We start from the raw sequence: 22787 nt of genomic DNA, 5'->3' as shown, positions 1-22787 counted from the left end.
GCAAAAAATTCAGAAACATTTTCAGCTGCAAAACTTGGCTGTGCGTTTGGCGCCCGTTTGATAATGTCAAAAAATTAGGTGCTAACAAAACAATTTGCATTCTTAAGTTAATGTTGCTTCTATTTTTTAGCAGCTGGCTCAACTTATGGAAAATCAGCGCTGGCAATTCCAAGGGGGCTCATCATAAGCGCCATTTGAAGTCGGAACCTTCCCCCAATACGCCCGACCACGCAGCCGCTGCCATTTAATTAAACTTTTGCACTTATGCAGCTGCAATCAGACGCAGTGCATCCTGCATCCTGCATCCTGCATCCTGTGTCCTGTGTGTTCAATTCATTTTGATTGGCAAACATTTTTGGCGCAAAAGTTCATAAAAAGTTTGCAAGCGCGTTGGCGAAAAAATCAAAAATTTTGCACTTCAACCGAACAAAACTAATTAACGTACAACAGATAAAAGTTCTTCTAAATGCGGGGGCGCAATCGTCGAGGGGCGTGGCATATTAAGAATAATTGAGACAAGTTTATGATTATGTTTTCGCCGTCGACAACTTGTTGGGCCGCACACGCAATAAAAAACTTTTCCAAACATCGAGCGATTTGTAAGTAAAGCTGTAAAAATCACAGACAAAACCAAGTAAGAGGTTCTATCCGGGAGCTCCCGACTAGGGGATACCCTGAACCCTCTTCTTCCAACATCAAATGCATATATATTTATTCTATTTTAGAAGCTATATGTCAAGTTTGATGACTCTAGCTCTCATTATAGCGATATCGATTTTTATCGATTGCTTGGAAACGGAGTAAGTTATCGATTATCGAAAACAGACTCGATCTGCGCAGGCTACATCTCAAATTTCAAGTCTCTTACTCTTATAGGTACTGAGATCCTTGCGTTCATACATACGGACCGACGGACGGACAGACAGACGGACATGGCTAGATCCACTCGGCTATTGATGCTGATCAAGAATATATATACTTTATGGGGTCGGAGATGCTTCCTTCTGCCTGTTACATACATTTGGATTTTGCACAAATACAATATACCCTTACACCCATTTTTAATGGGTTCAGGGTATAAAAAACAGTTAACACAAACTGCTAGCCAAACTTCTGAGCGGCTAATTAGTTGGCAAAGCGTTTCTAATATGGCTGCCAGCCAAGTTAAGTGAACTCGCATCAAAACAAACTCCGCGCTCGGTTTATTGATATAAATTTCCACGAAATGCACCAAAGCTGCCGACAAAAACCTTCAGATTTCTATCGACAACGATTCCTCACATAATTCCCTGGCATTTTGGCCAATTTCTTGTATATGTGTCCCAAACGAATTATTCGTTTAGCTCAACATTCTTTGCAAAATGAAGCAAACAATTGGTTTAGACCCAAACCAAACCCTACAACAACAAGAGAAATCAGCAAAAAGCTGAAGCAGACAGCAAAAAGGCAAAAGTCGACTATTGAATGCTCTACAGTTGAGTCAGTCGCAAGTAAGCAAGGGATTGACCAATTTGTTGTCATTAGTAATAAATTATTGATAATATTAATTCATTATCATCAGCATTTATTCACTTTCAAATTACACATTCAAAATTTGATTATGGGGTATTCAAAAGTCTCCCATGTCCATCTTCTATTTGTCTTGTCCCTTTTATTCTGGATTGTGCAAAAAAAAAAATTAAGTTAAATCAAATCAGTCAACAACTAATGGCAACTTAATGACATTAGCTGAGCTGCTTGGCGAAAAGGAAATGTTTTTACACGAATTATGAGCACAGAAAACTAAAAGCCACCCAATGGAAACAGGGTATTGATTTAGTCAGCTGGAAGAAAATGTTCACTTTCCCGTTCTACATGTTGTGGGTATTATGACAGCTGTGCAGAAAGGGAAAGTAATTGAAGAGCAAATGTGATTAGAATTTGGTTTTGATTTAAGAGCATAACAATTGTAGGGTCAAGAATATTTTATTAGGCTGAATCTCTATTTCTTGCTTGCAATGAAAATACATATAGACGGACGTATCGACTCGACTTTTTGACCGATAAGAAAAATATATTATCACATAAATTATAAATTTATTATATATATAATTATATTATATAACAAAAGTGTAATAAGGGTAATAAGTATCGAATTGTTTGAGCAAAGCTTAAAAGTACTCACTTTTTCTCTTCCACGTGCTCTCTCGCTCTCGCTCTCTCTCTTAAAAGCACTTGCCAAAAATAAAATGCTTTGCAGCAAATATTTAACGATTCCAGATTTGAACGTAAACAGGTCGATGACTAATACTTATACACGATGACACGAACTTGACGCTTTTCACGTTACAATAATAATGTAGTTCTCTTAGTTTGATCGCAATTGATTTTACACGAAAATCCGCACAGCAAACGACCGATCAAAGAAGATGACGCGCACCGAATAAATTATCTACCTACGCCTAAGCCGGCATTCGCACTAATACAATAACAACTAAGTACTAGGACTTTTTGCGCTCACACTATGTGCACCAGCTCGCCTCTTTCGTAAGAGCCAAGTAACGGGATCAGTAACAGCAGTATGACCAATCGCGAAATGGACAAATATGTAAATTAGCAATCACAATGCTCGCTCTCTTTGACGTGAGCGCAGAACGAAGAATCTCGTAAGCGAAATGGACAAATATGTAAATTAGCATTCACAATGCTCGCTCTCTTTGACGTGAGCGCAGAGCGCAGAGGCCACAAGCATCTGCGAATAAATTACCTTCCACAACATCCGCGTTGTCCGCTCTCTTCAAAAATTCCCTATAGCATAGTCGCATACAGACAGGGAATATTGATGCTGATCCACTATGTATACACTTTTTTTTATTTTATTATTTTTCTTATATATACAGGCACTGTAGCACTTGACATATTCGATTTGGGCGCACTTTCACGCAATTAGAACATTAGCATTCTTGACTTATTTTGACTTATTAAAATTGATGAACATTTGCCATTTAAAAAATCAGCTCGCAAAACGCCCCAAAGTAATCAAAAGCAAGAAAAAACCCACCAAAAAAAACAACGAAATAACAGCATCATTTATAAGCCGCGACAAGCAGTTCCTAAACGAAACATTCAAAAATTCCCTTTTGATTGATGATCTGGACCCGAGCGACGGGCTAGTCAAGAAGTCTGGCCGGAAAAAAAAACATATATATATATATATATATATATACATAAAGGACACGCACACTTCGGCGACAATGGAAACCGAAATCGGGCAGGAAAACGGAAATGGAAAAAATGGGCAAAAGAAAAAAAGAAAGATACATTAATTATTGAAATGTCATTAAAATAAAACGAAGCTGACAACGCGCAGATTTCGCATGAATATTTAACAGGAATAACAACAAATAGACGAGTGGCTCCCCCCCCCCCCCCTGAAAAATTATGACTAGAGCAATACGATGCGTGACCGCATACGCAGGATATTGATATAGCCAAAGAGAATGACGCATTGGGAACTCGTGCGGGTGGAGGTTTGAGATATTGAGGTGCGCAAAACACGCAAGTTAGCTCCGAAAGATGATGGAAGACATCAGTCCGGGCAGGCAGAGTCGACAGTTCGCCCCATTCTTGATTAAGAGCATATTAATTGCAGGGTGGAAAAACGGATAAACCCAGAAATAGGAAGCACTCGGCCATTCATCATTTGCCCTGGCAGCGTTAAATGAGCACACGCACAGCCAAGTTGAGCATTTAATTATTTGGCCTGGAATCCGGAATCGTGATGCTACATCGTCGTATCACATCATTATATCAGCAGATAATAGTCCTTTATGGCATTAAAGTCATGTGTCAAGACTCTCAACTGGACAAATCACACAAAGTTGCCAAAAGTGAATTATGGCGCAGTCTGGCAAATATTTATACGTTCATTTCGGAATTAGAAATAAAAACTGACACACCCCCCAAAATGCAAATATGGGCAAGCAAAACAATGCTAGCTGAAAATTATATCTATATGCGGCACCTCTATAGGCCCCCAAAATATTCACACTTCTTTTTTTTTTGATTTCTTATTCTTCTCGAATTGTTAAAAAACTACGTTCAAAAACAATTTGCATATATCCTACTTTAAAGGGTATTTTAATGCGTTCCATATTTACGCAATACACATAAAAATGTATTTCCCATTGCAGGGAAATAAAAAGGGAAATAAACAGTTTACTGTTTAGAAAAAGCTTCATACTTGTGCTCTCCCACTTTCTCTCTCTCTCTCTCTCTCTCTCTCGCGCGCCAAAAGTAAATAGCTGCCGAGGAAAAAATTAAACTATGATCACATTTACCGATTGTAAAACAGCCGAAAACGGCTGGAAAACTACTTTATGCGGTAGTTTACACGCACCGATCGCGTTTAACACAATAAAAATAATAAAACTTGCTTTTTTTTAATCGCAACAGACATTTTACACACGCAAACGCACAACGAACGACCGATCAAAGCAGATGACGCGCACAAACTAAATTTCCTCAATGGGTTCACACCTACACTAAGCCGCTATTCACACCAATACAAATGCAAATGAGAAATTTTGCGCTCACGCCATTCGCAAAGCTCGCCTTTTGCTGTGGATGCACAGCCAAGTAACGGGATCAGAAGCATTACAATGGGCAGCAGCATAATGGGTACAGCACATACCCTACATTTGATTTCTTGAAGGGTATATTTTGGCAAATGAACAGCCATTATGAGGTGTCACATAAAAGAGATTCAAATTTGCCAGGGCCGAATGTCAAGGCAAACGTCAAACATGCGCCACAACTGTCGGCCAGACAACCCGCAGAGCTGTGCAGGATTTGCAAATTTTCGCACCGTGGCGGCAGCTAGCGACAGGCGGCTAAAACTATAAAATAAACAAACTTCCGGGACGTCAGGGCGAGGCGCAATGACACTGAAATGGAAGTCGGGAGTCGCCTTTGGCTGCGGCAGCGACTGATGAGCTGTTGATTTTTGATGTGTTTGACATACGCTCGGTCGCATTGATTGCACCATAAATAATGAATTTATGCTGACAGCAAGTCATCACAGTTCCAGGGACAGCGGCCAAATGGTGGTGCGTGCGACGCACTGTGTGCATCCTTTTTGCGCTGTTGTATGCCAACTAATAAAATATGTTTTTATTGTAACCGAAAGTCAGGCACATAACGTAACACAGCACACACACATTCACACACACGCACGTAGCGCGAATAAAAATTAATGAGCCACGGAGGCGCGCGTCCCTTTCTGAGAATGGTTATGAGGACGATGATTAGGTTGATCCTGTTGCGAAATGCTAAATGCCAAAAACGACGCTTGCGAATTTCACTTTTATGTATATAACAAATGTAAAAGGTGCATTAAACCTAATGTCAATAATATGCATAAATATGTCAGCTAATAAAACGAGCTAAATATATGTGTATTTGTGTGTGTTTGTGTCGTAAGCATGGGATGGCAAAAAATACAGGTAGCGCACAGTCAAGGGTCTTTATTCGGTTTTCTTTAAGCTAACCGCAGAAAATTGCAGTTTATTAAGATGCTAATTGAACACCATTGTTTGCATTAGGTTTCTAAAAATGGGGAAAAGTCCTTTTGCACTATCTAATGAAATTTATTTCGAATTGAAATGGTTTATACACTCACTTGGTCAATTTGAATTTGACAATTCTGCAAATAGTCGAATGTATGTATGTATATATGTATGTACATACTCAATTTAGCATTTGCACACATAAATATGTATGTATGTGCATAGCGTATAATTTTTCACACACAAAACATCAAAAACTTTCGTTGCACACTAACTTTATTCACTTTTTATTTTTTGGCGTCTCAACAATTATATAAGTATTTTCTTTATTTTCATATTAATTGTTAAAATATTCTTTACAGCAAATAGTCAGCTGTAAAAGATGGCACAGTGTTGCATTTCTGGCCTCAGGGCTGTTAACCGAGTTCCAGCTCTTGCCGTTCACACAAAATAAATCTTAACGAAGGTAGCATCTAGAGTTTAAATGTACCTAAGTTAATGGTACGCTCACTTGCGCTTGTTGAATTTCTTTAATATATCGGAGTAATTAAACTTCTGCCATTTGGTCTGATTTCTTATTTTGTGGCAACGCATCCATGATAACGTACACACATGCAAATGTAGGTACATGCACACATGTGTAGGCCCATGCATATGCATGTAGGTACATACGTACATGCATACATACACACATATGTACCTACTGCTTTAGTAAAATCTGTGCTCCACTTGTTTTTATATACACAAATATTGCGAGTCTTCACCAAATTCACAAGGGTTTTGTCGTTATTATATATTAACATAAATATTATTTGTGCATTATTTACTCAACAGTTCTGCGCCGCAGCTCGTTAACTGTAAACTTGGCCAACAGCTGTAGCGTTTTTGCCATTCACACAAAAGCAAGCAATTTTTACTGCTTTTAAAATATGTATAATAAAATAAGTTAATTGGCATTCAAGCTATATTTTTGATCAATTGGAATCTTTCTTTACAACCAAATCTAAGAAATTCATACTTGCGAGATTGTTGCCATCCAGCTGTTGTCAGATAAATAAAAACATTCAAGAACTATTCGCCCCCCAAACAGCTTTTACGATATTAACGTTGCGATTTTTTTTATAGATTTATATCTACGATTTGGCGTATAGTATTTTTTATTGAAATAGGAAACTTTGTGCATATTGCATGCATCAAATGGCACAGCAGAAACAACAACAACAACAATAAGAACAAACTTCTTCACTTGCAACATTTTTGTTGTTGTTGGCCGTTTTTTTTATGACAAAGAACGAAATGAGATGAAATTATTGACGGAAAAAAAAACGGAAATCGCTGGCAATAGTCAAAGGAAATAAAAGCGAAATTACTTTTGATAAAGCAACGGCAAGGACAACTACTAAAACTACACACACTCGTAAAAGCGAACAGAAAACAGCAGGAAGTTAGCTACAAGAGGGCGTTGATTTGTCACAAGTAGAATTATGAGAGTCGGGATGTCAGGATGTTGTTGCCCAGAAGCGGCTGCCGGAGACAACAACAACAACAACAACAACAAGGAGAAGAAGAAGAGGGTAACAACAAACACTTCAATTACCGGAAAACGTGTCTGATAATACCTACCGAGATTTGAGCCCAGCAAAAGCAGCATGGCCAAAAAGTAAATAAAAAGTAATTTTATTATTTGTATTTTTACGGCTTGGATTTATTCCTGTTTTTTACCATTTTCTCCCTACAGAGTATACCCTGTAAGCTGTGGCAGAATGGGCATAACCACACAGTTGCGCCAGCACAATGTTGAAGAACTTGCTTGAAGGAAAACCTCTAGGACTCGTTATAAAGCCATGTCTCTCTCTGATCCTAGCCAAAGGCTTACATCGAGATCATCTGAATCGTATCACAGTCCATAGTATCACAATTTTGTCATATAGCCATAGCTGCTTTTCATATATCAGCAGCTCTGAGCTTTAATATATCTCCAAGGCAGTAATACTCGGCCTTATAAGGCACCAGTAGAAGCAATTGTTCTATTATTAAGCTATTTTCTGCTGATATTAGCTTTGTTTTACCATAGTTATTTACACTCCCTTGTAATCTACGCTGTAAACTTATGTCCAACTCAGTTGAGTTCCATTTTGTTATTATGCCTTCCCTGCTGAATGCAGAGCATTGTTCAGTCGCGCATAGATTTTGTTGTTCTCATGCTTTTTGTATTGCTCGCTGCATTTATTATTATTAACGACTAGTTTATGGCGCACGGTTTGAGCGGCATTAATATTAATAACCAGTTCAAACATTGTTGTTGGCGCGCAGGAAATCGCAAACAGAAATGTGTTGACATGTTGCCCGTCAGGATCTGCATACCGTTGTGCCTTGGCTCAGCATGAGATCTCTAGTTTCTACCTATGATAGGTGTGTTGGTTTGCGAATAGTTTTAATGGGTTATTACTGCTGTCATTCCCTTTCGTGCTTGGCCCGGCAGCGGGCTAAGAAAACGCCATAAATGTCATTTGGTCGTAAAAGGCGAAATGCAATTTCTGGGCTCCTTGCCGCGCCCCCTTGAGCACTGAGCTGCACTTAAATTTATATATTTTATGCGCTACCAAACCCAGAACTAAAAAGTGTCCTTGTTGTGACTCCTCTCGTCGAGGGCTGCGTGTGAAATTATGATAAATGTGCATAAAATCGCATCGAGCAAAACAACCGCACGTTGGCATATCCTGTTTTTGTCTCTATCCTGCACTTGGGCTGCATTTCGTCATTGTTTTGCGGTCGTAAAAAGTGTCCTGCGTCAAGGAGAATTGCAAGGCGGCACGCACACAGGACAATGCACAGCCCGAGCCACCGAATGGCGTTTTTGATTGCATTTTCTTTTAATTAAATTAGCTTTTTTATGCGCTGCTCTGCTTTCTGTTTGATGCTCAAAAGAAAAACCAAAAAAAAACAAAACCCCAACGAAAGGACGAAAAATGTCCATGATAGGGAGTGTCCTGCAGCAAAAAGCAAAAAAACAACGGCAATAAATTGGTTAATTGAGAATTATCAGATTTGCGTTTCGTACAAAATTAAAGCATTCAATTTATTTTCAGATCGACCATCTTCAAGATACCTGAGTAGAGTTCTCTCTGAAACAACGCAACAGCCGCAACATAAACTAATAATCAAGTCCTAGGACTCTGAGTAAACACTTGACCGTGAGCCAGCTCTGCCTGCTTACAAGGATTTTCCATTTCCGCTCAAAGGCAATGGACACACACAGCTCAAGACGTAGTTGCGGCCAATTCCTGTGCCTATTACCGACTTGACCTGAGCTGAGGTCTGGGCATTTGCGGAAATTGCAAAATTTCTGCACCGTAATAAGATGAAATTAAGTTTGCACACAAAGCAAATAACAAGCCAAGCCCGGACAAATATCGATGCTAACACCACCGATCCCGCCGTAGTCCAAGCGAAGCCAGCTCAGCCACGCAGCAAATGAACCACTAATTGCGTGCCGAAATGCAATTTAGTGAACTTTGCCCCAGACCCAAAAACAAACACAAGACATCGGCAAATACACAAGCAAACACGGACAGTGTGTGTGGATGGGTGTGCGGCTGACCAAATGACCAAAGCGCCTGCCTGCAACAATTAAATTGAAAATTAAGCAAAAGTCTTGAGAAGTGCAAACAGAGGTGGCTGCCACAATTTACATTGATAATGCCCCGGCTGGTGTGGCAACATGTATACCGATACGGGGGCGCATTCGTTTAATTATGCAACAGCTAAAGGCTTTAATCCTTTCAACCTTTTATATATATTTTTTTTTTTGTTGCTTAGATGCGAGGCGTTGAGTGTTGACATTGATAAATTACTTGGCATTTGTTTTAAGCGTGATTTATCGCACCCGTCGCCCTGTCGCCCTGCCGCCCGGTGACACATTGACACGTGTCCTTACTTTTTGTCTGATTTTTAATTAAATGCAAACAAAAATGACCATTTGATAAGCCTCGAACCCATGCATATCGTTCGTTTTGTGCTCTGTTCAAAACCATTTGCCAGAGTTTTTAACTCATATTTAAAACGCACTCATTTCCGGGCTCCAGTTGGCAACTGCAACTGCAACCAACTGCGTTGGCATTCATTTTTATAGACTTGACTGCATACATGAAAATTCATTGCCTTTGCCCCGTGTGCAATCGGACTACGAACCGACCAATTCTGATGCCGACTCCCTTTACGGCGGCCCTTCATAGGCCGTTGCACTCTTGTGGCACAACAATTTTCAACTTAATGATGTTGCCAAATGCATTGGCAAATATGTTTCGCACAAAAATCAAAAATTCATTCAACATACAATGAATATTAAATGCTCTTCACTTTTCGTTTGGCTTCTTAAGGGGAAGCACAACGGAATATGAGAGCCTAGAGTGTAATACCTCCGATCCTATAGGCTATATATATGCTTGATAACTATGAAATGTCTCAGTTCGTCAGGTTCGTCTTTCGAATCGTGTCGTGCTTTTCACGTGTCACGAAAAACTCACGACCCGAGCCTATATACAAATTATTTGTTGACTTTTTAGCTTGTCTAATGGCAGGCATTAAATATTAATCAACAACTATTTATTTGGGCAATGTTGTAATACCCTATGCTAGGGTATATACATTGACTGTCTGTTGCGGTCAACCCTCGGAGGCTCACTTTGCGTGCATCCATTTGCAATATGTTTATGTGTAATTTTCAAATAAAGGTTTAAATGTTTTTGGCAAACAATCGCAGCGACCCTACAAGTGGGCGGAGGCGTGGGCGTGGGCGGGTTCGGTGTTGCACTGTTGTTGTTCCGGTTACCATTTGGAAGCGCTACGCTTATTTTGTTTATGGCTTTTTGCATATTTGCAAATGTGTTACATTGCGGTTATTTGTGCGTTCGATTTTGGTCATTGATATTGGCGGTGACGGGCACGGCTTTTGGTCTGGCTTTTATTTGGTTTTATTTGTTGTCCGGCGCTTTCGGGCCTGCTGAGTGCTTGTAATCAACATGGTTGCGGTTGGGTCATTGCTTTTTCCGTTATTATAATACCCTATCGAAGGGCATTCTAATTTGCTCACAACTCCAGTTAGAATTCAAGTTAGCAGTCGATTAACTTGCCAGAAATTTAATTTCCCTTTGACCCGAATACGCTGATCTTTGCTCTTGCAGAGAGCATGTCCCCAGTGTGTGGACATTGTGAATGTCGTGCAAGATAATTTACTGCCAAGCTGCAGCCACATCTGAGAGAGAGAGAGACGTTCATTTGTATGTGCATTGTGATTGGTCTTATTGCTTTTGATCCCGTTACTTGGCTGTGTGTACCAAGCACTTGTCGCAGAGTCGAGCAAAGTGCGTGAGCGCAAAAGTCCAAATACCTAATTGTCATTGTATTAGTGTAAGTGTCGGTGCGAGAGCATTTAGTTTGTGCGCGTCATCTCCTTTGATCGGTCGTTCGTTGTGCGGGTGCGTGTATAAATTCATGTGTTTTTCAAATAAGTGAGTTACATTATTATAATTGTGTTAAATGCGATAAGTGAGTGAAATATAATATGTACATATATTAATCCTTAAGCCTGTCGGCATACTTAGAGGCTTCCTTAACAATCGGTAAAATATGGCAGAGCTGGAGAGCTTTTTGTTTTTGGCGCGCGTTGGCACTTGGAGAGAGAGAGAGTGTGTGAGAGAGAGAGAGTGGAAGAGAACGAGTGAGTAATTTAGCACTTTTTCTTAAACAGAGTTGTTATTTATTTCCCTTTTTATGCCCTTGCAGTGGGTAATTTAACTTTGGCACGTAATTTGTTACGCATAAAAAATTTCACATATTTTATGAAAGTTTTAAATGCATTTTGATTATTGATTGTAGTTAATATTTTAAAATCGACCAAATTGAATTTCGAATGTTTTTATATGAAAAACAAATTTAAGCCATATGTGTGCTAGGGCATTCAAGCGTCGGTGTGTCGATATAAACATTCATATTTGTTTTGAAATATTTTTGTTTTCGCCATGGAAAAGGGAAGTATATTGCAAAAAAAAAAAAAAAAAACATGCCCAACTGTCAGCTGACCGCTAACGATGATTACATTCTAATTAAATTAGTATTTTTGCCAACTATGGAACTGACATAGCAACAACAACAGAGAGTTGGCTATAAAAACCTTTAGGTTCGATTTTAAAGGTAAACGCAATGGCAGACACAGTATTAGTATAGCCACGTGTATCTAAAGAGCTCAACTAAATTACGTGCCAATCAAGCACTTGGAAAATGACAATGGGCACGACGAGCCGTCTGATAAGACAAAGCAGGCGACACGTCAGACGGAAACCCAAAGGACAAACGCAGCACAAACTTATTTGTTTAACAAGACACATAGACACAACAGCAATGGGCGTCGACATATGGCAGCAGGAGTAAGACAATCCTTGCCAGCCACACACACACACACACACACACACACACAAGCTGACTGTCGTCTTGGCAGGCTGACTGTTTGCTAATTAGCACATATTCCTTGCAGGCAGGAAAAACAAGCTGGCGACAGTGTCAACATTTCACGTGCCGGCAAGGACTTCTCGTCTGCGGCGGATTAAATTGTTTAATTTTAAATATGCTCTGTCACTTCATTTGTAAGCCAATCGGCGGGAATGATGGGGATGGGGTTGGGTGGTTGGGGGGTTGCGGGTTTTTCTTGACGGCAAGTTCGGCAAAAGTTTGCAGAGAGAGAAAAATCATTAGCACACGCCGCAAGCGAAAGGATAACAGATTTTTCTGCTAATTTGAGACGTAGTCCTTTGTGCGTGACGACCAGACAGCGCACTGAATGGATGAAGGTGGCTACTGCTTCAGCTCCAGCTTCAGCTCCAGCTCCAGCTCCACAGACAGATGGAGACCCTATCACAGACTTAAGATCAACTTCTTGCCGCCTGTCGTAGTCGTCGTTTTGGTTGAGTGACGAAGCACAGAGATAAGCTTTTAGCCTGGCAGGATGCGGAGCTTGTGTTGGTCCTAGGGTTGTAGTTGCGGGTGTCCTGAAACTTTCTCAATAAATTGCGTTTCTCGGTTGCACGTTGACAGTTTTGCTTAACGCTTCATAATCAGAAAACAAATACGTTGCCATCTAATTGTGTGTCGCATGCTCTCGCTCCAGCAATTAAATGCCCAAGGACCTCAGCTTGGCCCCACAACGCGACACAGCTGCCAGTTCCGTTTGGCGCTGGGCGATAACTTTTAAATATCCAGCGCAAATACGGCCGACTAGCTCGCGCAGGATGTGCCTGTTCTTGGTCCGTGATCTGTGTGTTGGCAAGTTTTTAACGCTTCGCCGATTGCTCACAAGACGAAATTAATTGTTGAGTAATTGAAATTTTATTTATATTAGTGTCCTTTTGCGCGGATTTGCCTTACACCCACACGGCAGGCGGCATTCTCTCAATACACCCCTGTTTGCGACTCAAGTGTTTAATTCACGGTCTCGCTTTATAATCTGGTGTTCGGTTTAGGCCTCAGTGGCTTCCATGGCTCTGATTTTTTATACAAATTTGTTTTGGCTTTCGGGCCCCAAGCGCCTCGAGCGGACAGAAAATCAATTATTCGCTTTGCTGATGATGTCATTTCCAACTTCAAGTTCCCTGTTCAAGTCAATAAAAGTGCAAAGTCTGTCAGACGCTTATCCGCTAAGCATTTAGGCCAGATTGTTATCTGAAGGCGATATTTCTTGCTTCAAAATATCCTATATGTTTATATAGGTGTATAGACTAGCTTCAGCAAGGCGTTCATAGAGACCTGCCAGATATAGCAGCTACCATGAGCTTGAACCCCCTTTTGGAATCTTTGTTAATGCATTTTAATTTAATTTTGCATGCCCAACCGCACAGCACAACCCAAATGGCCAATGCAGAAATAGAAAAAGCCAGTCCAACAATGTTGTCCACATGCACAAGAGAGATGCTTTTCGTTGGCAATGAGAGGGCGTGGGGCGGCGGATGTGGATGTGGGTGTGGCAATTGTGAAATGGTTGGTTTGAGCTGCAACCAAAGTGGCACTAGAGTCAATAAGAATGCAATGTCGACGTCTGCCGGCCACATAACAAGCTGGACACGACACGTCACAATGAGCACGAACACGGTCTCTGAAAGGCTATCAGCAGCACACACTCCCACACAGACACACTCCCACACACACACACACACAGACACACACAACGAGCAACAACATAATTGCCGGTCATTTGCAGCAAAATGAACAACCCGGCTGCCCAGTTAGCCAGATACCCGGTCAAGTATTCAGTATTACCAGCTTCCAGTTAGCTACGTTTGTCATATGCAAATCAAATAGAAATGAGATTGAGTGGAGTTTAGGGTTGCCACCGTTCGGTTGGCAACATTGTTGCAGCAACATGTCGCGACGCTGGCTGCCTTTTGTTTTTATACCCTGAACCCATTAAAAATGGTTATAAGGGTATATTGTATTTGTGCAAAATCCAAATGTATGTAACGGGCAGAAGGAAGCATCTCCGACCCCATAAAGTATATATATTCTTGATCAATATACGAGTCGATCTAGCAATGTCCGTCCGTCTATCCGTCCGTCCGTCTGTCCGTATGTATGAACGCAAGGATCTCAGAACCTATAAGAGTAAGAGACTTGAAATTTGAGATGTAGCCTGCGCAGATCGAGTCTGTTTCCGATAAACGATAACTTACTCCGTTTCAAAGCAATCGATAAAAATCAATATCGATATAATAAGAGCTAGAGTCACCAAACTAAAATAGAATATATATGTGCATTTGATGTTGGACGAAGAGGGTTCAGGGTAACCCCTAGTCGGAAACTCCCGACTAGAACCTCTTACTTGTTTTTACTGCAAAACGCAGTTTTTTATGCGCCAGCAACAGCATCAAATTTTAAATTGTATGCCAGAGAGTATGTGGCACGAAAGCGCTGGAGATGAGTTCACCATTTTGATGGCCAGGATAAACTAACTGCCAGTGGCCAGGCTACTTGAAGGGTCTCGAGAACCGTTTGCTTTTATTGGCTGACCACGGCACCGCAGACAATTACGTTAACTGCGGTCAGAAATGCAATGCGACTACAGTAAAGTCATGTGTATGAAGTACACTAAATGCCATTAGTTATGCTAGCGTGTTACATGTCGTATGCGTAATGTTTTGAGGGGCTGGGCCATGTCGAGTCTGGCCATTTAATTTGAAAAGTTGTTATCAAAATAAGTGCAACAATTGCAGACATGACTCGCCGTCCAACTACACGGCTTGTTGCTACATTTAATGTTGGCCATAAAAACTGCCGCTTGAGAGAAAATCTCATTAGAATAATGCACACAAAGTGTGCAGAGACAAGGTACACAAGGAGCGAGAGAGAGAGAGAGAGAGAGAGAGAGATAGAGAAACAACAAACAATTGTTGATTAAATTCATTCGAGTCATTTGCATATAAAATTGTCTGTCGGCTGTTGTTGCGTTTTATTATGAAACCACATCGAAAAGTCATTTCGGTATTTGGCAAAAAAAAAAAGAAAAGAGGAATGCTCCGTTCGCATTTTGGCCACAAGAATAATGAATGAAGTTGCCAAGTCTTAAGTCGCACAACAATGCCAAGCAACACTCTCCTGCCTGCTGTTGACAATGACAATGACTTAGGTGTTTGGCTTTGCGGCTGCCAGTCGCCATTTGAGCCTCAACAGACTCGGTAGACAACGGGCGCTGTTGCTCTGGCTGTGCACAGGATTTGGAAATGCACTTAGGTGTTGTCTTTGGTTGGCGCATTGTTCTCTTTTTGGGGGTAGCTCTTGTTTTGATAATTTAATTGAAAATGGCTACGCAAAATGGCAATGCAATGTTTATTTCGCTTGCGATTGGCAAAATGAAACTGTGCGAGGGCCGCTCGACAGGTTGAACAAAATAGATCTTTCTATAGTATAAAGATGATTCCATTAAAATAAAGCTATATGGACAGCAGGAGAGGCTAATTGAAATAAAATATGTGCCTAGCTACAAAGGGCACATAAAGAAAATGGCGATATCTGCTGGAGTTGAACCAGCGACTTATCGCTTGTCAGATCGACGCCACACAAATACCTAGTCCACATAGTGTGAAGAAACAATGAAGAAATATAAAAATTAATAGTTACTGCTGGAGTTGAACCAGCGACTTCTCGTTTGTCAGACCGACATATATAAATGCTTGAGCCACACAGGCAACAGTGGAAAAAAACTAAAACTAAAAATATACAAAAATTACTGCTGAATGTTGAACCAGCAACTTCTCGCTTGTCAGGCCGACATACCTGAACTCTTAATCTATCTGGAATACAGTTCTTGTCAACTCTTAACTTATTGGTCAAACCCCTTATAAGAACTGGCAAATGGAAGTGCAACTCGAACCCTTTGTTAAGCTGACTGGCCCATGTGGCGACTAAACTTTAGACACACATGCCCATTGATTGCATTAGGCCAACAATGGATCGAGAACTTCGTTCACACATGTGCGGAGCACACAGTGAATTAAAGTTGGCAAAAGTTTTGGCAGATGAAGACAAGACGAGAGATAGCCTGGCAGCAGCTAACAGCTTTTACCAATTTTAATTGACTTTGGGCAACAGACCGCAGCAAGAGGTGGCAGCTTTTGTGTGGGCGGCTTGGAAAATGCAGGAAATGCCTCGTTTGACTTTTATTGAATTAAAATTGCGACCACGCCCTCCGCGCATTTCATCAGGCACTTCCAACCTAATTGCTGTTGTAAGTGAGGACGTGATTACCCGTCGAAAGAAAAACACACTCGGCACACATTATGTTTGCCAAAATGGCAAACGAGGCAGTCAGTCGGTTTGTCAGCCTGCCGCTTCCTGCCGCAGGACTTTGGCGAAAGTTTGGAAAGTAACGTAACCAACTTGGCATCCTTGGTAGTTTTTGTTGAAAGTTTTCTTTTCGTTTGGCTTTTTTACATGTGTGCATTTTTGATGAAGAGCTCACTTCGAGTCGAGTCCTGGCTTCCTTGTCAGCGCATCCATTTGCATATCGTTTACGTTTTAATGTGATTATGGCGTGTGCATATTCAATGCCTTATCCTTTGCCTGCGTCTTTGCCTTTCGCTTGAACTCTTAAAAGCACATTTTTCTTGAATTTTCCTGGAAATTTTTCAGTTTGCGGTTAGTTGCTTTAATGGCTAATTGTGTTTGGTACGTTTTTTTTGTTCAGCTTTTTCCTACTGGCCGTGCAAACATTAGCAATAATGAATATTTAAATGGCATTTAATGGCTTTTCGTTTTGGCATTTACTAACGTTAACTTAAAGCTGTAAAATTGCTACAGCAATTGACCCGAATATCGAGGCACAGTCACACCTTAGGCCAAAGGTCCAAATTTTTTATTGTGCGCACAATTTACAATAAAATGTATTTACGACTATGTTTTGCCAGTGCTTAAGCCATCTATTTGGAGTGCCCTGTGCCATGTTTAATGCACCTTTTATTGATCAAAACAGGAGTTCAATAGACGCCAAAGCGTCCCCCAGCAATGCTTGGCCTGACCAATGTCCATGATATATATACATATATATATATAGATTTTTTATATGTGCCAAGTACTCCGACTCCTCGAGCTATTCGGGTTTTATTGTCAACTATTGACTGGCATTCGAGGGCGAAGTGCGCCTGGTGACAGGACTATATGTCAGCAACATAATTCACAATTCGCTAGTTTTACGAGTCGCTTCCGTTCATTTTGTGTTGTAAAAAGCCAGGCGAAATAAAACGAGCAACTGCATCCTCCCAGTGGTTATATGCGTATATGGGAATCGGATCGGGGCGACAACGCGCCCGCATCATCAAGTGACCATTGTCCAGTCAGTTCTTTTTTACGGCATCAAGGGTCATCCTTTTGTGCTTAATGGCCGGGGCGTCCAGTTCCCACTGGCAGGGGAATGACCAAAGCCGGGGTGTGGCTACTTCTCGGCTCTTCTTCGAGTATTAACCTTATGCGTTGCGTCACTCTGTGTGTCCTCTTTATTTTTTTTATTTCGAGGCTATTTCTGCTCGGGCTCGGGCTTGGTTCGGCCGTGCAAACATAAGTTATTTATGATCCATCATTGTGCAATATTTGGTAAATCTTACAGACTTTTTACGGCTGGCAAAAAGCCCCTGCCCCACTGGCTCTGGGGTACAGTTGTTGTTATGCTTGTTGTTTAACTTGGGCTTTCATTTAACTTTGCCCAACCCCCCTGCTAGCTAACCTAATGCTGTCAGCGCCGCCCCGTAACATATGTGTGCCTCAGAGTGACACTTGGAGATTTATTTCGTTTATCGTAGCACAAATAATGTTATAAAACCTTTTTTCCGGCATTGATTTGATTTGTCGACTCGACTAAATGCCAATGAATTTAAGTGAATTCAGTTTCAATTTAATTCTAGTCTCTACAACCCAGATAAGCTAGTTTTAGTTTTAGTTAAAGTGTGCGATTTTACTTAGGATATTAAAGAAGATGGAATAGAGCTAGAAAGAAAGTAATTAGAAAAGGAATAAAGAAAGGCACCAAGACAGGAATAAAGATTGAAACAGGATAAAAATGGGCCTGATTTTTCTAAAAATTCAATAAGTTATTTTTAAGCTAGAAACTTCTATATTTTGCAAGATGATCTAGTTTGAAGATTTTCGTGTTTGAAAAAAGATGGGATCCAGACTGGAATCTCGCATAAAATGCTGGTCCGGAAAGTAGCTTATAATAATTAAGCTGGAGGGAATTTTCGCATAATGCCGAAAATCATGATTAAATCTGGGTCCCGAAAGTATAGAAGTGAAAAAGATTTTCTTGCAAGAACTTAATTTTCGACAAATCGTTCCTATGGCAGCTATATGAGGCAGTTGTCGTATACTGCCTGCAAATATCTCTAGTTTCCCCGAAATGGTTAATTTTATATGTTTTGGCAATCAGATAAAAGTCGGCTAATGACATAAGCACAGTCTGCTCGCCCTGTTGTATGTGTCAGCCCAAGTGCTTATAAATGATAAATATATGTAGCTAAATCGCAACTTTGCACTCTTTTTAACGAATTTCGGCTGCAATAAAAGAGTTGGTTACTCTCTGAGGCCAACACATACATATATCATTTAATGTGCCAGCGATCATGTAATTCCACTAATGTGCTCCGTATTGAACTGTTTCGCCTCGAACAGGCCCAAAAAACGTCAACTGTCTGTCAATGGAAGCGGGAAAATTAATGTTGCCCAGGCATAAAATACAGGGCACATAAAAATGCAACGCAAAAATAACATAAAAATGCCACAAAAAGAAAACAGTGGCAATAAATATTGGTGCCCAAAACAAATGCCCGAATATCAAGCCGGAGCATTGATCCATGGAGACCAGAAAAAGTGGAACTGGCAGCAACCACCCGTTCGATTAACAACATAATTTCAAGTGTGTGTGTCATTAATGTGCACATTACGCCAAAATAATGCAAAAATCATATAATTTATATGCGTGAAAGGGTTGTCCACTGACCAAAAAAGGGTCAAAAAAGTGACCAATAACGGTGACGGCGACGGGACATTAAAGTGGCCACAGAAAAGGGGGCTAAAAGGCGTGCGGATTTTGTGTGCCTTTTGTGCGCTGAATTTGAGCATGTGGTCAGCAGCAAAGGACGAGCACACTTAAGTGTTATCCTGCCCAGGACAATAGCCAAGGCCAAAAGTGGAAGAATGTTACGCTTGGAGCGGGAAGTTTTGTTTACGGCTAAGCAAAGTTATTCTAGCTGAAGGAACTACATAGTTAGTTGGTTAAATACTTTAGAATCAAATAAATCAATGCATCTATTTTATGGTCCTGCCACCCGCACTACTCTAGCAAAAAAGACGCTAACGAACCGCGAAACTGTCAAAACAGTTCCACATATGAACAATAATCCTCGCCAGAAACGCCAGCACGTTTCTTCTACCAAGCTCAGCGAAGTGCGACGTCAGGACATATGCAAAAAGAAAATGAAAACAGGAGCATAGCAAACGGAAGGATACGCCAATGGAGAGCACACAACCATGCACCGAAACGGAAACACGTGAAAACGTATGCAAAACACACGATCTTAACCCCTTCTTGCCGCATGCATTTCCCTCACATGTGCTCACATGTGTCCGTGTGTGTGCTTGTGTGTGGCGACATGATTTTGATTTAGTGGCACTTTTAAGGCAAAGCACTCCACGACGCCCCACTCCAAGCGCCGCCTGCCTATAAATTCAATTTGCGTATTTCTTGATGCAGAAATGCGTCAACGGCAGCAACAATCATATTGAAAGGAGCAGGAACCGTGGCCGGAAGCGGAGCAGGGGTACAGACTAGGCCAACGATGACTTAATGCACTACCAATTATAACTCAATTTTCATAAATAAGACGCACTGAAGCAGCCATAGCCATTTATTGCTAAAAGAAAAAAAAAAAAAAAAGCGCAGAGAAACGCACAAAAAACACGCACGAGGTGTTGTTAGGGGAGTCGCTGACCCGGGCAGGGGATAAAAAGGGTTTACGCTACGCCTTGACAACTCTATGCTTTGATTTTGGCATACACGCAAAAAAAAAAGAACGAAAGAAAAATGAGGGAAATTTATGAAATATGAAACAACCGCATGTGTGTAAACATTTGGTTGAGCCAAAGTGAAAGTGAAAGGGCACAAGGCAGGGGCAGAGGCTCAACCCCTTTCTGCTCGTTTAGTGAACCCTTCTTATTTGCCCTTTTTTTTTCCTGGTAAAACATTGATTTTTATCACCAAAATGAAATCAATTGCATTATTGTGTATTGGGACAGGCGAAAATACATAAATATACGATATGTAGGCAGCCGTGGATAAATCAATTTTGGCAAGCCAAATGAATTACAAAACGGAAAAAATGTGAGAGGAGAGAAAATGTATTTATATAATATTAACGAATGTGAAATACCTCTCGAGTAGGCAACACATATGAAGCGCTTTGTATATCTAGTACTAGCGGGTTTTACGGCTCGATATTTAAGATATAACTTTTTGAGCCTATTCAAATCTCTAGCCTATATAAATCTGACCGTCAAGTTACCTCCGGAACTATTTGGCAACATGTTTAATTCCAGCGTTTAAACAACCAAAAATTAGAATCAACGTTTCTCTAGTGTTGAGAAATTTGAAGCCAAATAATAATTTTTCGTTTATTGAACCTTTGACCTGCATTTGGCATCCAAAAGCTGTGAACTTTGCGGAAAACGTGTCACATAAATATTAACGAAGAAAATGACTATGAGGCCGATTGAATGGTTAACTAAAAAGTTTCACATTTTCCGCCTAAATTCCACAATTGCATTACGTCCTTAGATGGGGCTTTGAATATAAGTTTCACCCTTCTAACCTTTCACCCGCATTTAGCATCCACAAAGATTGCTTTAGGCAAATTAAACTCACTCAGCAAAGCGTAGAACCCCGTTTCCACATAGGTGGAATGGACATTCCGTAATGTGTGAAGATCTTTAAAATAGGTTTTGTGGGTGGATCGGTTTTCCCCATTTTTCCACACTTGCGGGTGGATTTTCCCAAAACTTTGTCTGAGTGTGCAACTTCATTACATTAGGTAACTACAGCGAACATTTGGATTGATGTCCAATCAGTCAGTTTATAGTCAATATATAGGATATATAGAGATATATCTTGATAGAGCCTGGTATTTGATAAGCCCACAAGGGATGTCTTTTAATGTAGCCTCGCGAACTTTGTAGCTAATGAGAATTCAATGCCATTTACTACGCTGCTGTCTGATTAGTGCTCATTGTTGGCCAAATTCAGGGGCAAAATGTAAAAGTAGACGCAAGTTGTCATTGGTCTAAAATACAACATAAATCATAGAACAAGTTGAAAATGGCGTGACAGGATAGTCCTGTCAGGATGCGCCTGGTGCTCATATGCTGCTCTTGCCTGCCACAACTACCCTGTAGCCCCTGTAGCTCCAAGCCCAGAGATTTTTGACTCCTTCAGCTCCACACATGAATCACTTTATGGCGCAGCGAGTGCAACAAACTGTGATTAATAGCAGCCGCAGACCCGGACTCAGACCCAGACCCAGGGCCAAAGCCAAAGCCAGACCCACAGTAGTTGCCCAGCCAGAAGTCTAAAGCTTTGCGGGCTGACAAATTTTCATGAATTTTTTATTAAACATTGAAATCAATTCCATTTTTTGTCATTGTTGTTGTTGTAGTTGTAGTTGTGGGTGGCTGTTGTTAATATTGTACTTATTGTTGCATGTGTGGTAAAAATTTAAAATTTCGGCTTCGGGGTTTTTTTTTTTGTCCTGTTGTTGTTGGCTCTTAGAGCTGCTGCACCACGTTTGACTTAACTTGTTGATTTATGGCTTTGCAGCTGTCAGCGAACCGAGCGAGCCAACTGCCGTGTGCTGAAACGGGGGCGCTTGCTATCCTTTGGAGCAGAGAACTCTATGTGGAGGACATGCCTTGTAGCATTGTGTAAAACGCTTGTTAACATTTACCCCAACGACAAAATTTTGTAAAAGCCTGTGACAGTTTTCAGCGTAAGCAAAAGCGCACAAATCTCCACACACACTGATTTGCAAAGAGAGAACGGAATTTAAATTAGTCGAAGCGGTAAGTGCGTAGCTGAAAATGCTTTTTGGCATAGTTTCCAGCATGAGAGTCATAAATCACACGACATTTCAGACTGTTTACAAAAAAAAAGTGGATGACGAATAGAGAGTGTCAAGCGAATAGAGCAAATGTTACATACAAATGACTTTTCGGAATATTAAAAAATCAGGGCAAAGTAATGAAGAGAGAAAAATTCGAGACTCAGTTGTACGCAGCTTGTTGAAATATCTTGGATGACATAAGTTCTTGTTATGATATATTTCTTAATGCTTCCGATATACTTTACTTTATTAAAACTATATATCACATCATGGCTTTTTACAATAGTTAAGATCTCATAACTGAACATAATTTTGCGGCTGCAAAAAAAATTTAAAAATATTTGAAAAAAGGGTTAAATGCGCATTCACCCTTAACAAATTTTCAATATTTACAATTACTTAGCATTTTAAGTCGCCGCGTCACATCAAAATGACAATTATTTGTCAAGTCACAATCAAATTGAGCCCAAAAAGGAGAGCTTGTCGCGGCACAGTTGTGCCTAATCCTGTGGCTTTGCATGTGCAGGCTGTGATACCAACAACACAAAAAAAAGAAAAAAAT

The 22787-nt window shown here is 40.6% G+C and overlaps 1 protein-coding gene and 2 long non-coding RNA genes across 6 annotated transcripts in view; 2 read left to right on the top strand and 1 right to left on the bottom strand.

The window, feature by feature from the left end:
• AstC-R1 (Allatostatin C receptor 1) overlaps nucleotides 1-5928 on the bottom strand; it is a 171336-nt gene extending 165408 nt beyond the window's left edge. For 3 of the 4 annotated variants that reach the window (XR_004303507.2, XM_002048337.4, XM_070207975.1), the window contains exon 1: nucleotides 5660-5928. The gene's annotated coding sequence lies outside the window, so the exon portion shown is untranslated. Of the gene's footprint in view, nucleotides 1-2164; nucleotides 2317-5659 lie in introns of those variants that run through there. The other variant, XM_070207974.1, reaches the window with a different exon arrangement.
• Nucleotides 5929-6286: 358 nt separating this feature from the next.
• LOC116650650 (uncharacterized) lies at nucleotides 6287-8588 on the top strand. The gene is made up of 2 exons (XR_004303665.2): nucleotides 6287-7206; nucleotides 7285-8588. It is a non-coding gene; the product is annotated as an uncharacterized lncRNA (long non-coding RNA).
• Nucleotides 8589-10968: 2380 nt separating this feature from the next.
• LOC116650526 (uncharacterized) lies at nucleotides 10969-22474 on the top strand. Its single transcript, XR_004303518.2, has 3 exons — nucleotides 10969-11265; nucleotides 21943-22184; nucleotides 22257-22474. It is a non-coding gene; the product is annotated as an uncharacterized lncRNA (long non-coding RNA).
• The last annotated feature ends 313 nt before the right edge of the window (nucleotides 22475-22787 follow it).

The sequence above is a fragment of the Drosophila virilis genome, chromosome 3, assembly GCF_030788295.1.
Source record: "Drosophila virilis strain 15010-1051.87 chromosome 3, Dvir_AGI_RSII-ME, whole genome shotgun sequence".
Lineage (NCBI taxonomy): Eukaryota > Metazoa > Arthropoda > Insecta > Diptera > Drosophilidae > Drosophila > Drosophila virilis.
The sequence above is the reverse complement of the archived record's forward strand: the minus strand, read 5'-3'. Positions and strand labels throughout refer to the sequence as shown.